This window comes from Ovis aries, chromosome 3 (genome assembly GCF_016772045.2).
Source record: "Ovis aries strain OAR_USU_Benz2616 breed Rambouillet chromosome 3, ARS-UI_Ramb_v3.0, whole genome shotgun sequence".
Lineage (NCBI taxonomy): Eukaryota > Metazoa > Chordata > Mammalia > Artiodactyla > Bovidae > Ovis > Ovis aries.
In genome coordinates this window covers 38,360,671-38,375,303 of record NC_056056.1, presented here as the reverse complement: position 1 = coordinate 38,375,303, position 14,633 = coordinate 38,360,671, and the positions used below count along the sequence as shown (strand labels likewise).

At 44.9% G+C, this 14,633-nt stretch overlaps 1 long non-coding RNA gene across 9 annotated transcripts in view; it reads right to left on the bottom strand.

The window, feature by feature from the left end:
* Window positions 1-684: 684 nt before the first annotated feature.
* The window catches only part of LOC105610458 (uncharacterized), a 60,706-nt gene continuing 46,757 nt past the window's right edge, over window positions 685-14,633 (bottom strand). For all 9 annotated transcript variants that reach the window (XR_003588681.3, XR_001037476.5, XR_009599803.1 and 6 more), the window contains 2 exons: window positions 14,045-14,192; window positions 685-1,030 (listed from right to left, as the gene is read on the bottom strand). This is a non-coding gene — a long non-coding RNA (uncharacterized LOC105610458). The remainder of the gene's footprint in view (window positions 1,031-14,044; window positions 14,193-14,633) is intronic.

Below are 14,633 nucleotides of genomic sequence, written 5' to 3'. Positions count from 1 at the left end.
CTGCCAGGCTCCTCTGTCCATGAGATTTTCCAGGCAAAAACACTGGAGTGGATTGTCATTTCCTTCTCCAGGGCATCCTCCTGACCCAGGGATCGAACTCAGGTCTCCTGCACTGCAGGCGGATTCTTTACTGATGAGCCGGAGAAGGCAATGGCACCCTACTCCAGTACTCTTGCCTGGAAAATCCCATGGACAGAGGAGCCTGGTGGGCTGCAGTCCATGGGGTCTCGAAGAGTCGGACACGACTGAGCAACTTCACTTTCACTTTTCACTTTCATGCATTGGAGAAGGAAGTGGCAACCCACTCCAGTGTTCTTGCCTGGAGAATCCCAGGGACGGGGGAGCCTGGTGGGCTGCCATCTATGGGGTTGCACAGAGTCGGACACGACTGAAGCGACTTAGCAGCAGCAGCAGCAGAGCCACAAGGAAGCCTTAACATAACTGAGTATGAGAAATTCACTGATACGGCTTCAGATCTCACACTGCAACTAACCTTTCAGAATATGCCACCTGTCCAATTCTGGTGACATATCAAAAAAGATATCCAAGGAGTAGGAAATGGCAACCCACTCCAGTATTCTTGCCTGGAAAATTACATGGGCGGAGGAACCTGGCAGACTACAGTCCAGGGGTCCACAAAAGAATCGGACATGAGTTAGTGACTGAGCCCACACACACACGATGTATAATATATAATTTTTACTGCTGTGTAAATAAATGTCTTTATCAAAATATTATGACTTTGAATAAAAAGATATCCACAATTATCTGAAAAGGCTCTTAAAATACTTTTACTTTTTCCAAATACAAATCTGTATGAAGTTCAATTTCATTCATCTACTTCAAGGAAAGCAATATATCACTGAATACAAAAGCAGGCACGAGAATCCAGCTGTCTTCTATTAGGCTATTCGTTAAACAGATTTGCTGGGACTTCCTTGATGGTCCAGTGATCCATGCTTCCAATGAAGGGGGTGTGGGTTCGATCCCTGGTCTAGAAACTAAGATCCCACATGCTACATGGAGCAGCCTAGGGGGAAAAAAAAAGATATTTGCAAAACTATAAAACAATACAACTGTTCTTTTTGTAAGAAGTATGCTAACATGTAAAAGATTTGTTACTGTTATTTTAAAATAATAAACAACTAATTTTAAAGCCTCTGTTTTTAGAAGTTTTTTTCATATTTGTACTATGGTAAATATCTATAGCTACAATCCACATAAACAAAAGTATTTAAAGTCCTCAATAATTTTAAAGAGCATAAAAAGGGTCCCAAGACCAAAACATTTGAGAACTGTAGATACAGACCACCTAGTTCCTGACTCCCAGTTCTTTGGACTTGTTTCCAGCACACCTACCCCTCCCACTCACTTCTCCACAGAAAAAGAATTATAAAACACTTAAAAATAAAGTCAATAACAAAACCTAGCTGAAGAAGAGATAAGGGAGCAGGCAAAAGCTAAAGGGAGAGTAAGATACTTTCCTTCCCTTCAATATAATGTTCCTTTAAGGCTACACACCAGAGCTTGGTGAGGCAGTCCTCCAGGCGAGGCAGGGTTCGCCCCTCCCTGCTGCCTGCGGTAGCAGACAGACGGGAGCAGAGCGAAGAGGGCAAGTTCAGGTGCTTTATCTCCCTCACACTCAGAAACTGAATTGATGTAGCGAATGATTAAGACAGGTGGGGCCATTTTTTATTAGTCACGATTTACCAGGGAGGAAGCAGAGGTCTGTGCCTTGACTAATAGCAGTAACTAAATCACAGGTGGGGGCAGCAGCCTCCAGGGTGCAACCCAGGTTTCCCTCCACGGGGCACCCGACTCTAAGATGCCTCCCACCCCCACTCAATCCCAGAGGCCCACCATTAAGATCCATTATTTTACCTGTAAGTAAGGTCTTTTAAGTCACATAAGATTCTCTTTTTTTAATCTTTTGTCCATTCTTTTGGGTAGCTGGTCTTTTTAATAAGATGAAAATGATCCTTTGTATTATTTTTCAACTACAAAACTAGTTTAAAACTGATTAAAAAGTAAAACAATGAAATAGAAGACAAAAAAATAAGAGATAACACAAAAGCTGGTTATTAGAAAATGGCCCTCTAACAAAACTAATCATATACAAAAGGCATGAGGGACTTCCCTGGCAGTCCAGTGGTTATGATTTCATGCTTCCACTGCAGGGGGTGTGAGATCCATCCCTGGGTAAGAAACTAAGATCCCATACAGGGCACATCATGGCCAAAAAAAAAAAAAAAAATTATGGGAATGAAGAAAGGAAGATTAAATACAGTATATATGGAAAAAAGACTGTAAATTTTATGCTAATAATTTTAAGGGTTTTTTACTTTTTATAAAAAATTTTTAATGACCAAAACTGACTAGAGGAGAAGTTAACATTTTTAGTGATACTAATAGTAATAATACTCTCAAAGTGTCCTTTTAAAATGCAAACCCCTGGGACTTCCCTGGTGGTCCAGTGGCTGAGACTCCATGCTCCCAATGCAGGGGCCCTGGGTTTGATCCCTGGTCAGGGAACTTGATCCCACATGCCACAACTAAGACCCAGTGCAGCCAGATAGTTAAATAAAAACTTTACCAAAAAAAAAAAAACTAAAATGCAAACCCCTCAAGGCAGGAAGTGCTAGTGAGTTGTTCCTCATCTTTCCTTTTGTGACAAAACAGTTTTTGGAGCCTAGGCCTGTCTGTCTGGTTGGAAGGAAAGAGGGTACAGAGGAGGGGCTGGCACGGCTCTGTGTTTAGCAACCCTGGTCAGCCTGGACTCAGATTATCCCAAGGCCAAAGCTGGCTGCCAGCACACCCCCTGCTGACTTTCCCAAGACTAGCACCCCCAACAGTTGAATCTCAGTCCCAGAAGGAAACGGAGTCTCAGTTCCTGGTGGAAACAGAGACATCCCTGTCAATCTGGCCCTGCCCAGCTCCAAGGCCCTGGCTCTAAGCCCCTCACTCTGTCCCCTTCCCTCCCGTCCCTCCTCCCTCTCTCCTTCCTCCCCTTCTTTCTCCCTCCCCCCACCCCCATGCTCTGCTGGGTGACAGAGGAGCTCAGGTGTGGCTGCAGTCATATCAGGTGCTTCACCACCTCTCCTCACTCCTGCCTCCTGGTACTTCCAGCCAGAGGAGCTATGACAAATAGGTGGAGTCCTGAGGCCCAACCCTCAGCCTGTCTTGGCTCATTTCCCAAACTTATTTCTGAATCTGACGTCAGAATCAGACCAAGAAGAGGTCTGAGGGGTGTGGTACTATGTGCGGCAAAGGGAGATAGTTGTTGAGCTCTGACCCCAGTCTTGGAGTTACTGCAAGAGATCTACCATTTACACCTTGCTCTGTGGCCCGTATGAATGTCCCATGTTACAGAAGCACTGCTGCTGCTGCTGCTGCTGCTAAGTCGCTTCAGTCGTGTCCGACTCTGTGCAACCCCATAGACGGCAGCCCACCAGGCTCCCCCATCCCTGGGATTCTCCAGGCAAGAACACTGGAGTAGGCTGCCATTTCCTTCTCCAATGCATGAAAGTGAAAAGTGAAAGTGAAGTCACTCAGTCGTGTCCGACTCCTAGCGACCCCATGGACTGCAGCCTACCAGGCTCCTCTGTCCATGGGATTTTCCAGGCAAGAGTACTTGAGTGGGGTGCCACTGCCTTCTCCAACAGAAGCACTATTGTGTCTCAAATTTGTCGATGCAGCCAGATAAATAAAGATTAAATCTATTTAAACGCTCCCCCTGCCTTGTGACTGCAGCCATAAAAGATACTTGCTCCTTGGAAGAAAAGCTATGACAAACCTAGGCAGCATATTAAAAAGTAGAGACATTACTTTGCCAACAAAGGTCCATATAATCAAAAACTATGGTTTCTCCAGTAATCATGTATGGATACGAGAGTTGGACCATAAAGAAAGCTGAGCACTGAAGAATTGATGCTTCTGAACTGTGGTGTTGGAGAAGACTCTTGAGAGTCACTTGGATAGCAAGGAGATCAAACCAGTCAATCCTAAAGGAAATCAGTCCTGAATATTTACTGGAAGGACTAATGCTGAAGCTGAAGCTCCAATACTTTGACCACCTGATGCAAACAACTGATTCACTGGAAAAGACCCTGATGCTGGGAAAGACTGAAGAAGGCAGGAGAAGGGGACAACAAAGGATGAGATAGTCGGATGGCATCACCAACTCAATGGAAATGAGTTTGAGCAAGCTCCAGGAGTTGGTGATGGACAGGGAAGCCTGGCGTGCTGCAGTCCATGGGGTCACAAAGAGTCGGACATGACTGAGTGACTGAATTGAACTGAAGTGTTACCCAGTCCATACCAGCTTATGACTACTAGTACTATCTTAAGCAACAGACACCAGAAACACCCCCTCTGTTTGCGCACACGTGTCTGTGTGTATTTGTGTGTGGAGGGGTGAAAATACCTTGGATATCTTAATGAGAAGAAAGGTGACCCCTTTCAGAAAAAGGATAGGAATGACCAGTATACCCAACTAGCTGGGACCAGTTATTCTGTTGCTGACACTCTCTTCCACCCCCAGTGAAGATGAAGGCTCTAAGAATGAAGTGTGATGGGGCAGGTGCTGTGGCCAAGTTACCATGTATCCTTATGGTCTTATCCATGAGGGTGGGAACGGGAAGAAGGCCACAGCACAGAGTTGAGTTTAGGCAGAAAGGGCTCCTTTGTGAACCCTGCTAATGATTTAGTCCGGGACTGACTCGAGCCCCTGGCAGCCCCTAAGGCAGGTGCGTCAGTGGACTCCTTACCTTGCTAAAATCTCAGGAGTGGGATGGGATATGGAAGGCAGATCCTCACTGTGACCTCCAGCTTCTGCTGACTGCCTGGTCTGGAGTGACCAGCCTGTCCAGATAACAGACGACTGATGCAGCACTGACCCTGACCACACCCAAGGCCAGGAACTTGATCAGGCATGTTCAAGTGCATTACTGGACACAGTGGGTTGGAACAATTAAAATCTGGACCATATCATATTTGGCAGTCTTTACCAAAGTCAGCCTCTGGTGAGAATGTGAACAGGAATCCAGAATCAAAGACCTAAAAACCAACAAGAGACGTGCCACCCCATGGACATTTCCAGTGCAGGTTGGTATTATGATTTGAAAGGCCCTAAGGAAGGTCCCCAGGCTCCCCTTCCTATCTAGTGAAATGATGCCTGAAATTCACAAATTAGATCCCTCTTCCTTTCCCTGCACTCCCTCTACTTTGGGCAGGGCTGGGTGGAGCTGGATGGAGCTGGGACCAGTGTTATTGTGAGTTGCTGACACTCTCTTCCACCCCCAGTGCAGATGAAGGCTCTGAGAATGAAATGTGATGAGGCAGGTGCAAAAGTGGACAGAAGTAATGACGAGGAAGTAACTTTCTAATAATGCCTGCAACTGATTCTATTGACAATCCAAACTTTTAGGTCTCTCTCCCTAACCCCACCAAACACATCTGGGTTCACTCTTTGGAAACAGTGAGCTGCTTCTTCAAAGTACCCATCACTTCCTGCCACCCAAGACCTACAAGGTAGGATACTTTCAGGATAGGCTCTATGTAGGCTCAAAGACTATGTATAAGTGATTAACTCAAAACCTCCCTCTGTGGGTTCCTCTGTATAAACGGTGACATAGTAGAAAGCCTGGTGTATTTTGATGTGATCTGTCAGACTCTTAGTAGTCCTCCTTCCAAAAATATCCTCCTTGCTCCAGACCCACCTGGCACCTAAAATTTCACCATTAGAGGTACTTAATGGTACCAGTAGGTCTCTTGGAAAACAAAAAGATTTCCTGATTCAGGGTAGGGGTAGGGGATTAGCAAGGAGAAGTCACGTAAGAACAAATCAGTGGTAGCCTCTGAATTCCTAAGCACCACCTGAAGGGTTTAGAGGTAGCAATCCAGTGTGGGAAGAGGAGTTGGGGTGGGGAAGCAGGAGGGCTGGAGGGTCTGAAGCCATTTTTCATAGTGAATACAGGGGTTTCAATTACATCATATATTTATTTGGGGTGGCTTTGGCAAAGGACTGATAAGAGACCTGGGATGCTAAAGACTCCTCCATAAACCATCCCGTGATGCTAACACTGCAACAAGAGAAACAAGCAGAGCTCTAAGACCTTGGAAATCAAGACACAGGAGTCCTGGACTTGGGGGCGGCGGGTGAGTGGGTAGGGAGAGAAGGGGGCACGGTTGGAAGAGAACACCAAATTCAATCCCTCCCAATCTTGGTCACTTTCCTTGTCAGAGGCAGGCAAACACCCCAAGGCTCAGCTGATGAATACCCAGGAGGGTCTTGAGTCCTCAGAATTCTCTGCAGGGTCCGCTCCCTGGAGAAGGCCTAGAATAGAAGTGCAGGACAGAAGGGCAGAGTGGACTGTGGGCTGGGCTGTCTGGTCACGTGATGCGATCTCACTGCTTCTCCTATGTAATTCTGTCCCCCTCCTCCTCTGGTCTCTCCCTCTGCTCCTTTCCCCTCCCTCTGCTGTTTTCATTTGGTTAAAATAGATGCAAACTCTGGTCTTTTCTATTTTTAATACCTAGCCATTACATAATCCACACTGTAATTGCTGACTTGAAAAAGTACTGGCAACAGTAGAAAATCCCCCGAGTTTTAAACAGGAAAAGGATTATTACAGCACAAAAGCCTTTGGCAGTTTTACTGACTGGTAAACCGTCTGTAGTCGTCACTTGCCAGTGTAAGTCACATGGGCCTTGGGAAACACTCGCCTCATCTCAGGGAAAGCAGGCTGGGGGAAGGGAACCACAGCCTCGGCTGGGAGGGGGAGGCTTTGTGTGGCGAAGAGGGGGTGGGCCCGGTCCAGAGGGGAGCGGGGAAGGAGTGGGCTTCAGGATACCCGTCCCCTCCTCCCAGGGCCACCTTTTACTGCTTTTGTTTCTGGTTAAGACAGTCAAGTCTCCAACATCCCCAACCTCTCCCTCATTGACTGCCTGGGCCTTCTTACAGTCTCCAACACATTTCTGGGCAAGCCTGAGTGAGGGTGGACTATCCCAGTTAAACAGATGATTTCATAAAGACAAAGGAGCAAGCAAGACTGCTTGTTAATCACACAGATCTGACCCACTCCTCTGCAAGGCTTTCCACAGATTAAGTCAACCACCACACTAATTCCTCAATAAAATGCTCTAATAACAACATAAGCACTGAAGGTTTGATAAACGATTTCCCAGTCAAATTGAAATTAACTATCTCATTTAAGACAAACATTCGCTGTATGTTGGTGGTGTGGGTAGTGTAGGAAATACAAAGGGGATGGGAACCGCTTCCCCTGCTTCTGCCAATTCTGCCACAATCCTAACCCCAATAATCAAGGAGGATCAATCCAATCTGTATAACTATTCATGTCAATTCATTCCATAAACATTTGCTGAATGCCACATGCTGGACTAGTTGTTGGGGATATAACATTTAGCAACATCATTGCTCTCATAGAACTGCCAGGTCAATGAGGGAGACAGAGACATTAATCAAAATACTGCATGAGCATATCATTACTAACTATGACGATGTATTACACGGGAAGAGCACAGAACAGCTGGGGCATTTAGAACAGAAAGATCAGGTAGGGTCTGAGGGTTCCTAGGTACCTAGGGACTTCAGGGTTCTTTAAATTCAGCATCCCATCTTCCTTCCCATTCCCTCCTTCCTTCACGTTTTTTTTTTCCATATAGAGAAGATAATGCTAGTTTCCTTATGGTCTCACTTGATTCACATAGCAAACTAAAAATTCAGCACTGTAAGACAAAAGGTCATGTTACGAAAAGCCAAACCACACTTTACAATGAGAACTACACATAATTCATGACACGAATTAAGACTCAATCGGCTGCAGGTGTCAAAAATCCAAATCAAACTTTCAAAATGGAAAAAAGGGGGTGGGGGGAAGCCTAGACCCATGTAAATGAGATATCCAGACTTAGACTAGCTTCAGGCACGTTTAGATCTCTGGTGCTCCAAAAATGTCGTTAGTCTCCATTCCTAGATCTTGCAGCTCAGCTTTCACTTGTGTTGTCTTCAGAATTCCCCCTGAGGTACCAAGATGGTCACCAACAACCTCAGGATTACATACATTCTAGAGGTTTAGCAACCCAGTTGGAAAATAAATGAGAATTCATTTAACAGTTTCAATGAAAATCCAGAGTCCCAGCTGGCCTGAATTTGAGACCATGCCCTTCTCTGACTGGCACAGTCAGGTGTCCTCCACCTAGAGCCAAAGAATGGACTCAACTCCACCATAACTGATCTGAGAATAGGAAGGAGGTGATCCCTCAAAGGAAAATCAAGGTGCTCTTATCTAAGAAGGGAAAATGACGCTGGGCAGTCAAAGCCCATGATCTCTACTGTCCTCAAAGTTTCTAATTAAGTGGATGTTAAGAAGAAACAACAGGTTCTTCCATCAACTGGGTCTTTCTTCCTGAGGAACGAGCAAGAGTGCTTATTTAGTGTGGCACTGACTGGATCTGCCCTGTTCCCAATCCAGCTACATGGAGACCTTGGCATCTTTAGGGCACTGAATGGAGTCTTAATATTCGTTGATGCACTTGCTCAGAGAAGTCTTCAAGTCTCACACCTCGTGAAAGACTTCTCCTTCTCCTCCCTTCACTCCCTACTCAGTGCTGGCAGGGCTGCAAAGGCCACAGCTCTCTTTGGCTTTGTTAACTGTCCTCAGGGTCTGTGTAAATTACATGAAAGAAAGGGAATGACAAGCCCTTTGTTGGGAAGTTTTGCTTCCCTTTTGGAGTCTGAATTGAAAATGGCTTCCGCTGGGCAGCAAGGGGAGTATCAAGATAGTTTCTGGAGCATGCAACCAATAGACCTCCATAGAAAAGATTTTGGGGGGTGTCGGGGGCGGGTGGGTCACTGTCAAACATTCTACAAGTTACACAGCACTACAGCAATCATATGTCAGCTGCAACCACCCTGTCCATGTCCTTATAAAAGCTGCCTGGACCCCCCTATCCAATACCCTCCCACAATTTCTGCAAATTCCCAGCAACTAATGCTTTTTTCCCCGCCATGGGCTCCAAAATCACTGCAGATGGTTGACTGCAGCCATGAAATTAAAAAGACGCTTGCTCCTTGGAAGAAAAGCTATGACAAACCTAGACTGCATATTAAAACGCAGAGACATTACTTTGCCAACAAAGGTCCATCTAGTGACAGCTACGGTTTTTCCAGTAGTCATGTATGGATGTGACAGTTGGACCATAAAGAAAGCTGAGTGCCAAGGAACTGATGCTTTTGAACTGTGGTGTTGGAGAAGACTCTTGAAAGTCCCTTGAACTGCAAGGAGATCCAACCAGTCCATTCTAAAGGAGATCAGTCCTGGGCGTCCACTGGAAGAACTGATGCTAAAGCTGAAACTCCAATACTTTGGCCACCTGATGTGAAGAGTTGACTCACTGGAAAAGACTCTGATGTTTGGAGGGACTGGGGGCAGGAGAAGGGGACGACAGAGGATGAGATGGGTGGTTGGCATCACCGACTTGATGGACATGAGTTCGAGTAAACTCTAGGAGTTGGTGATGGACAGGGAGGCCTGGTGTGCTGTGATTCATGCGGTCGCAAAGAGTCGGACATGACTGAGAGGCTGAACTGAACTGAACTGAAAGGAAATCAACCCTGAATATTCACTGGAAGGACTAATGCTGAAACTGAAGCTCCAGTACTTTGGCCACCTGATGCAAAGAGCCGACTCATTAGAAAAGACCTTGATGCTGGGAAAGATTGGAGGACAGGAGAAGGGGATGACAGAGGATGAGATGGTTTGATGGCATCACCAACTCAATGGACATGAGTTTGAACAAGCTCCAGGAGATGGTGAAGGACAGGAAAGCCTGGCCTGCTGCAGTCCATGGGGTCACATAGAGTCGAACACAACTGAGCAACTGAACAACAACAAGAGAAGCCATCGCGATGAGAAGCCCATGTCCCTCAACGAAGAATAGCCCATGTGCAGCAATGAAGATTCAGCAAAGCCAAAAATAAATAAATACATTAAAAAAAAACCCACAGCCTTAAGTATTGTTTAACCTAAAGGAATCCTCTAATAAAATTTAAGACAAGATGAATACAGTCCAAATCAAATAAGTGAGAACATTAAAAATAATAAATAAGTAGGGGTCTTCCCTGGCAGCCCCATGGTTAAGAATCCACTTTGCAATGCAAGGGATACTGGTTCAAACCCTGGTTTGGGATGATCCCACATACTGTGGAGCAACTAAGCCTAAGAGCTACAGCTGTTGAGCCTGTACGCTGCAACTACTAAGCCTGCATGCCTAGAGCCCGTGTGCCACAAAAGAAGCCACCACCATGAGAAGTCCATGCACTGCAATGAAGAGTGGCCCTGCTCGCTGCAACCAGAGAAAGCCTGTGTGCAGCAAACAGACCCACCACAGCCCCAAAGCAAGATAAGTAAGTAGGTCTTTTAAAAACTAAATACATAAATAGGAACATTCTGGTCATATTGCTCTGTACTTGCTTTTTTCTTTTTTAGGGGGGTGGATATGAATTTATTTACATTCAAGCCTCACACAGGTATAAAAGTCACATTTTGTGACAAATTTAAAATGAAAACAAAGTTGCAACTGTCCCCAGAAAACTCAGGACCTGTACTTTCACCCACCCCTCTTTTCACAGTTCTGTGGGGTATACTTGCTTTTTTCACTGATACAGAAGCTATTGTTATGTTTTCATAGCCACACAGCATTTCACAGTCCTACTCATGGATATTTACCAATGCAAGGAACATTCTCATCCAGAGAACACTGTGCTCAAGACTAAGCACTTCTTTAAACGAAACTTAGTTTGCCCTGCTGTGACTTGTCTACTTGTATTCTTTGCCCATTGTCTATAGAGTCTGTTGTCTTATTGTGATTGATTTTTAGAAACCCTTTATATATTATAGAAATTAATCCACTATCACCTACATCCCCAAAATTTCTCCCAGCCTGTTGACTGTCTTCTATCTTTGTTTATGTTGGCTATGTCACACAGTAGTTTCTCATCTTTATGTGGCAAAAGCAATTATGAACAATTTAGAAAGTACTGTCATGGGTGCAATGCACTTGAAGCTCTGAGCCACACAGCCTCTTCTGCTGGGGATCACAGAGCTGTGCTTAGTAGGTTCCTGTGGTGAAATGGCTGAGTAAGCAATCATTTTCTGAGCTGTTCATATCTGGTTTTACAGCCACGGTGGTGGTGTAAATTAATCCAGAAAAAAGCAAAAGAAGTGTGAAAATTTTAGTTGCTTGCTCGTTTGCATCTACTAGGAGGCTTCTTTCCTAAATGTTTGAGTAATGTACTAACAATGTCAAAGAAATCCTGAGCCACTGAAAATCCAAAAACATCTTTATAAACAATAATCTGAGTATTTCCAGACCCTTTCAAACTGTGGGCTTTAGGGCATTATTTGCTGTCACTGCAGAGGGAAAAAATACATTCCAAACCCCACAGGAATAGAAGGCTAAAGAGTCCAATAACTCTTAGTATTTCAGCCAAGAAATCGTTAAAGTTTCCCCTCAGCCTTTCACAGAAGATAAGCATTGGCCCCACTCTGATCCTGAACAGTTAAAAAACCCTAGTGGCCAAATGGGATTTTCCCTGCAAGAGTACTTAGTCCTTGTTGCTGCAAACTCTGCCTACAGACCCAGTACTCTGTGGAGGCTGTCCCATTTGGCCAGAACTACACAATGGCAACCCACTCCAGTACTCTGACCTGGAAAATGCCATGGACAGAGTAGCCTGGTGGGCTGTAGTCCATGGGGTCGTGAAGAGTCAGACACGACTGAGCGACTTCACTTTCACTTTTCACTTTCACTTTTCACTTTCATGCATTGGAGAAGGAGATGGCAACCCACTCCAGTGTTCTTGCCTAGAGAATCCCAGGGACAGGGGAGCCTGGTGGGCTGCCGTCTATGGGGTCGCACAGAGTTGGACACAACTGAAGCGACTTAGCAGCAGCAGCAACCTGCCTCCCCAGTGCTAAAACTCTATGGTATTCAGCCAGCTGTGCAGAAGGTAGGACTAAAAGATGCTTCTGGACATCTTTTCCCTAGTTGAAACCTGATACTCCTTAAGGAACTTGGTTTCTGGACAATGAAGATTCTGCCATAAAAATCATCCTTCAGTATCCAGTGGTATCCAAAGGAGAAACAGATGGTCTATCTCAGTGTTGTTTTATTCCTATAACCTTAAAAAAAAAAAAAAACCCTCCCTTGGCCGAGGTCTATACCAAACAACTATGCGCCTCCTCCTCATTGCTGTTAAGTTACTAACTAACCTCTCGCTCATCAAGGACTTTGCCTCCTTGATCAGTCTGCCCTTCCACTTCAAGTCAGATCTGCTGCCTGCTCACGATCTCCTATATCCTCCTATATATAGGACCTCTCCTCATCTCATCTACAGCTGCTTCTTCAACTTCACTGCGGCTTCCAGCCTCGCGATACCACCTCCCTCATCACTTTGCTGCCTATCAGTCCTCTCCTCAATTCACTTCTTTCTCTAGTCAACTAGATGACCACTCTGCTACTAATATCCCAGATTCCTCCTACTCCAAGTCTTCCATTTGCCCACAGAACACAGCTCCTATCTGAGTATGAATATACTCTGCTTTAACCCCCAAGCTGTTGAGTGGGCACTGCTAAAGCAATCATTAGTCATGAGGGTTGCTCCCTCCAGGAAGCGCCTGCTTCCAATATTAGTTGGGTCTTCAGCACTGTTCAGTTATCCTCCCATGTGTCTCCAGATCACTCCATGAGCACAACAGCTTTTAAAAGGCATGCCACTATCCACACTCTCCCAACTGCTCCTGGCAGATGACCTCAACTTCTGCTGCCCAGAGAACACATAGCCCAACAGAAGGAAAATGTCTCTCCAAAATCTTATCAAACCCTTCTGCCCATCACAACCCTCACCCCAACACCATGCCCCTCGCCCTGATCACATGAGACTTGACAGTGCTCAACAGAGTGCTAGCGAAAGGTAGGAGAGCAATAGACGGTGGTGTGGTGGTGATACAGTTAAAATCAGCGACGGCCTTGTCTTTTGTTCAAGTTTAATCTCTCTACCAGTGCTTTGGATACAGCAGACCCTCCTCCCCAGGAGACTTGCTCAACAATTGTTATTCTCTTTTCTGTCTTCAACTTCTCCTTCTCTACTTTTTCCCCACAGCGCAAAATCATGCTTAGGTCTCAAAAAATAAACAGACCTCCCTAGATCCTGTGTCCCCTCTTCACTAACACTCCTCTCTTCAAACAAGCTTCTCGAAAGAGCAGCCTCCCTGACAGGGTCCACCCTTGCCCCCAGCTGCCAGCTGCAGAGAGACTATCTAATAAAAGAGAGTGGACTCCTCTTATTTACCAAACGTCTGTTCTTTGGAAAACTGCTTTAGAGATTAGCAAAGAAACCATGAAAATAAATACACTGTGTTGCTATAAATTCCGAATTTTAATATATGAATGAGGAGAATAGATTTCCCTTTGTAATCAACACCACCTCTGACTAGGGTGCAAGCAAGTCTATTTAGTGTTAGACAAACTGGTTTTCACAAAACTTCCCTGATTCTTTAGATCCAAAAGCTAAAAATAATCTTTCCTCTCTGAGTTCCCACAACATTAGTCTTACACCTGTCATACCTTATCGCTTTATATCAAATTATTACATAACTCTACAGTTAATAAGTAATTGATAAACAAATGCATAGACTTTACAAGTACCTATTACAGACTGGATAATTTTAACAATAAATCAATCTACTCAACCAATTAACTCAGGATCCTTGAAGATCCTCCATGACATTTTGCTAACTTAGTAAAGTTGCATTCAGTCATTCATAACCTGTAATAAAAGTTTTCACTTATTTAAAGCCGGCTTAAGAATACCAAATACTAAGACGTTATCATGTCATTTGGTGTTCAGACTGAAAAGACTAAGGTAAAAGTCAATGGGAGCAGGAATTACCCAATCTGAGGTAACCAGGAGGGTGAGCAGAGCATTCCAGGGGAAGGAACGCATTTTTCCCTCTCTTACCTGAAAAATGGTCCAAGAAAGGCTCCTTAAGGAGGGACTGAGACTTCCCCTCATACAGTGTCTGCTTCAGTTCCTTTCACATAATCTGAGCATTCGAAGCACAGGTGCCACTTCGCCATTCCTAGACCTCCCGCAGTTTTGTTCATTTCTGAAACAAGGAAATTTGTCTAAAAAATCTCCAAAGTTTTTTCTGATGCAAATAACTGCACATTATTTAAAGTATGGAAATTAAATCTGATTCTGAAAAGCAGGTTTAATGCTAAAAAAAAAAAAAAAGTGGAAAATCCTTTTGTGAATATGAAAAATCTCCATGTCCTTGTCTCCCAACCACCCTCAACATGAGATCATCTGTATGAAATTGGTAATTCTCCTAAAGCACAACACAGGGACTGGCAGCAGACCCTTCTAAAGTACTGGCATTCCTGCACCCACAGTCCCTCTGAAGACGCCAGGCTTTAACCCTCACCCAGGCAGAAATATGGGCTTGGAGGGCTGTGTAAAGAAGAAGAGGTGGCCAGGCAAGCATGCCACGAAACACAGGGCAGAGCCAGGTGACAGACCCTGCTCCCCCTGGAGCCAGAGCCAGAAC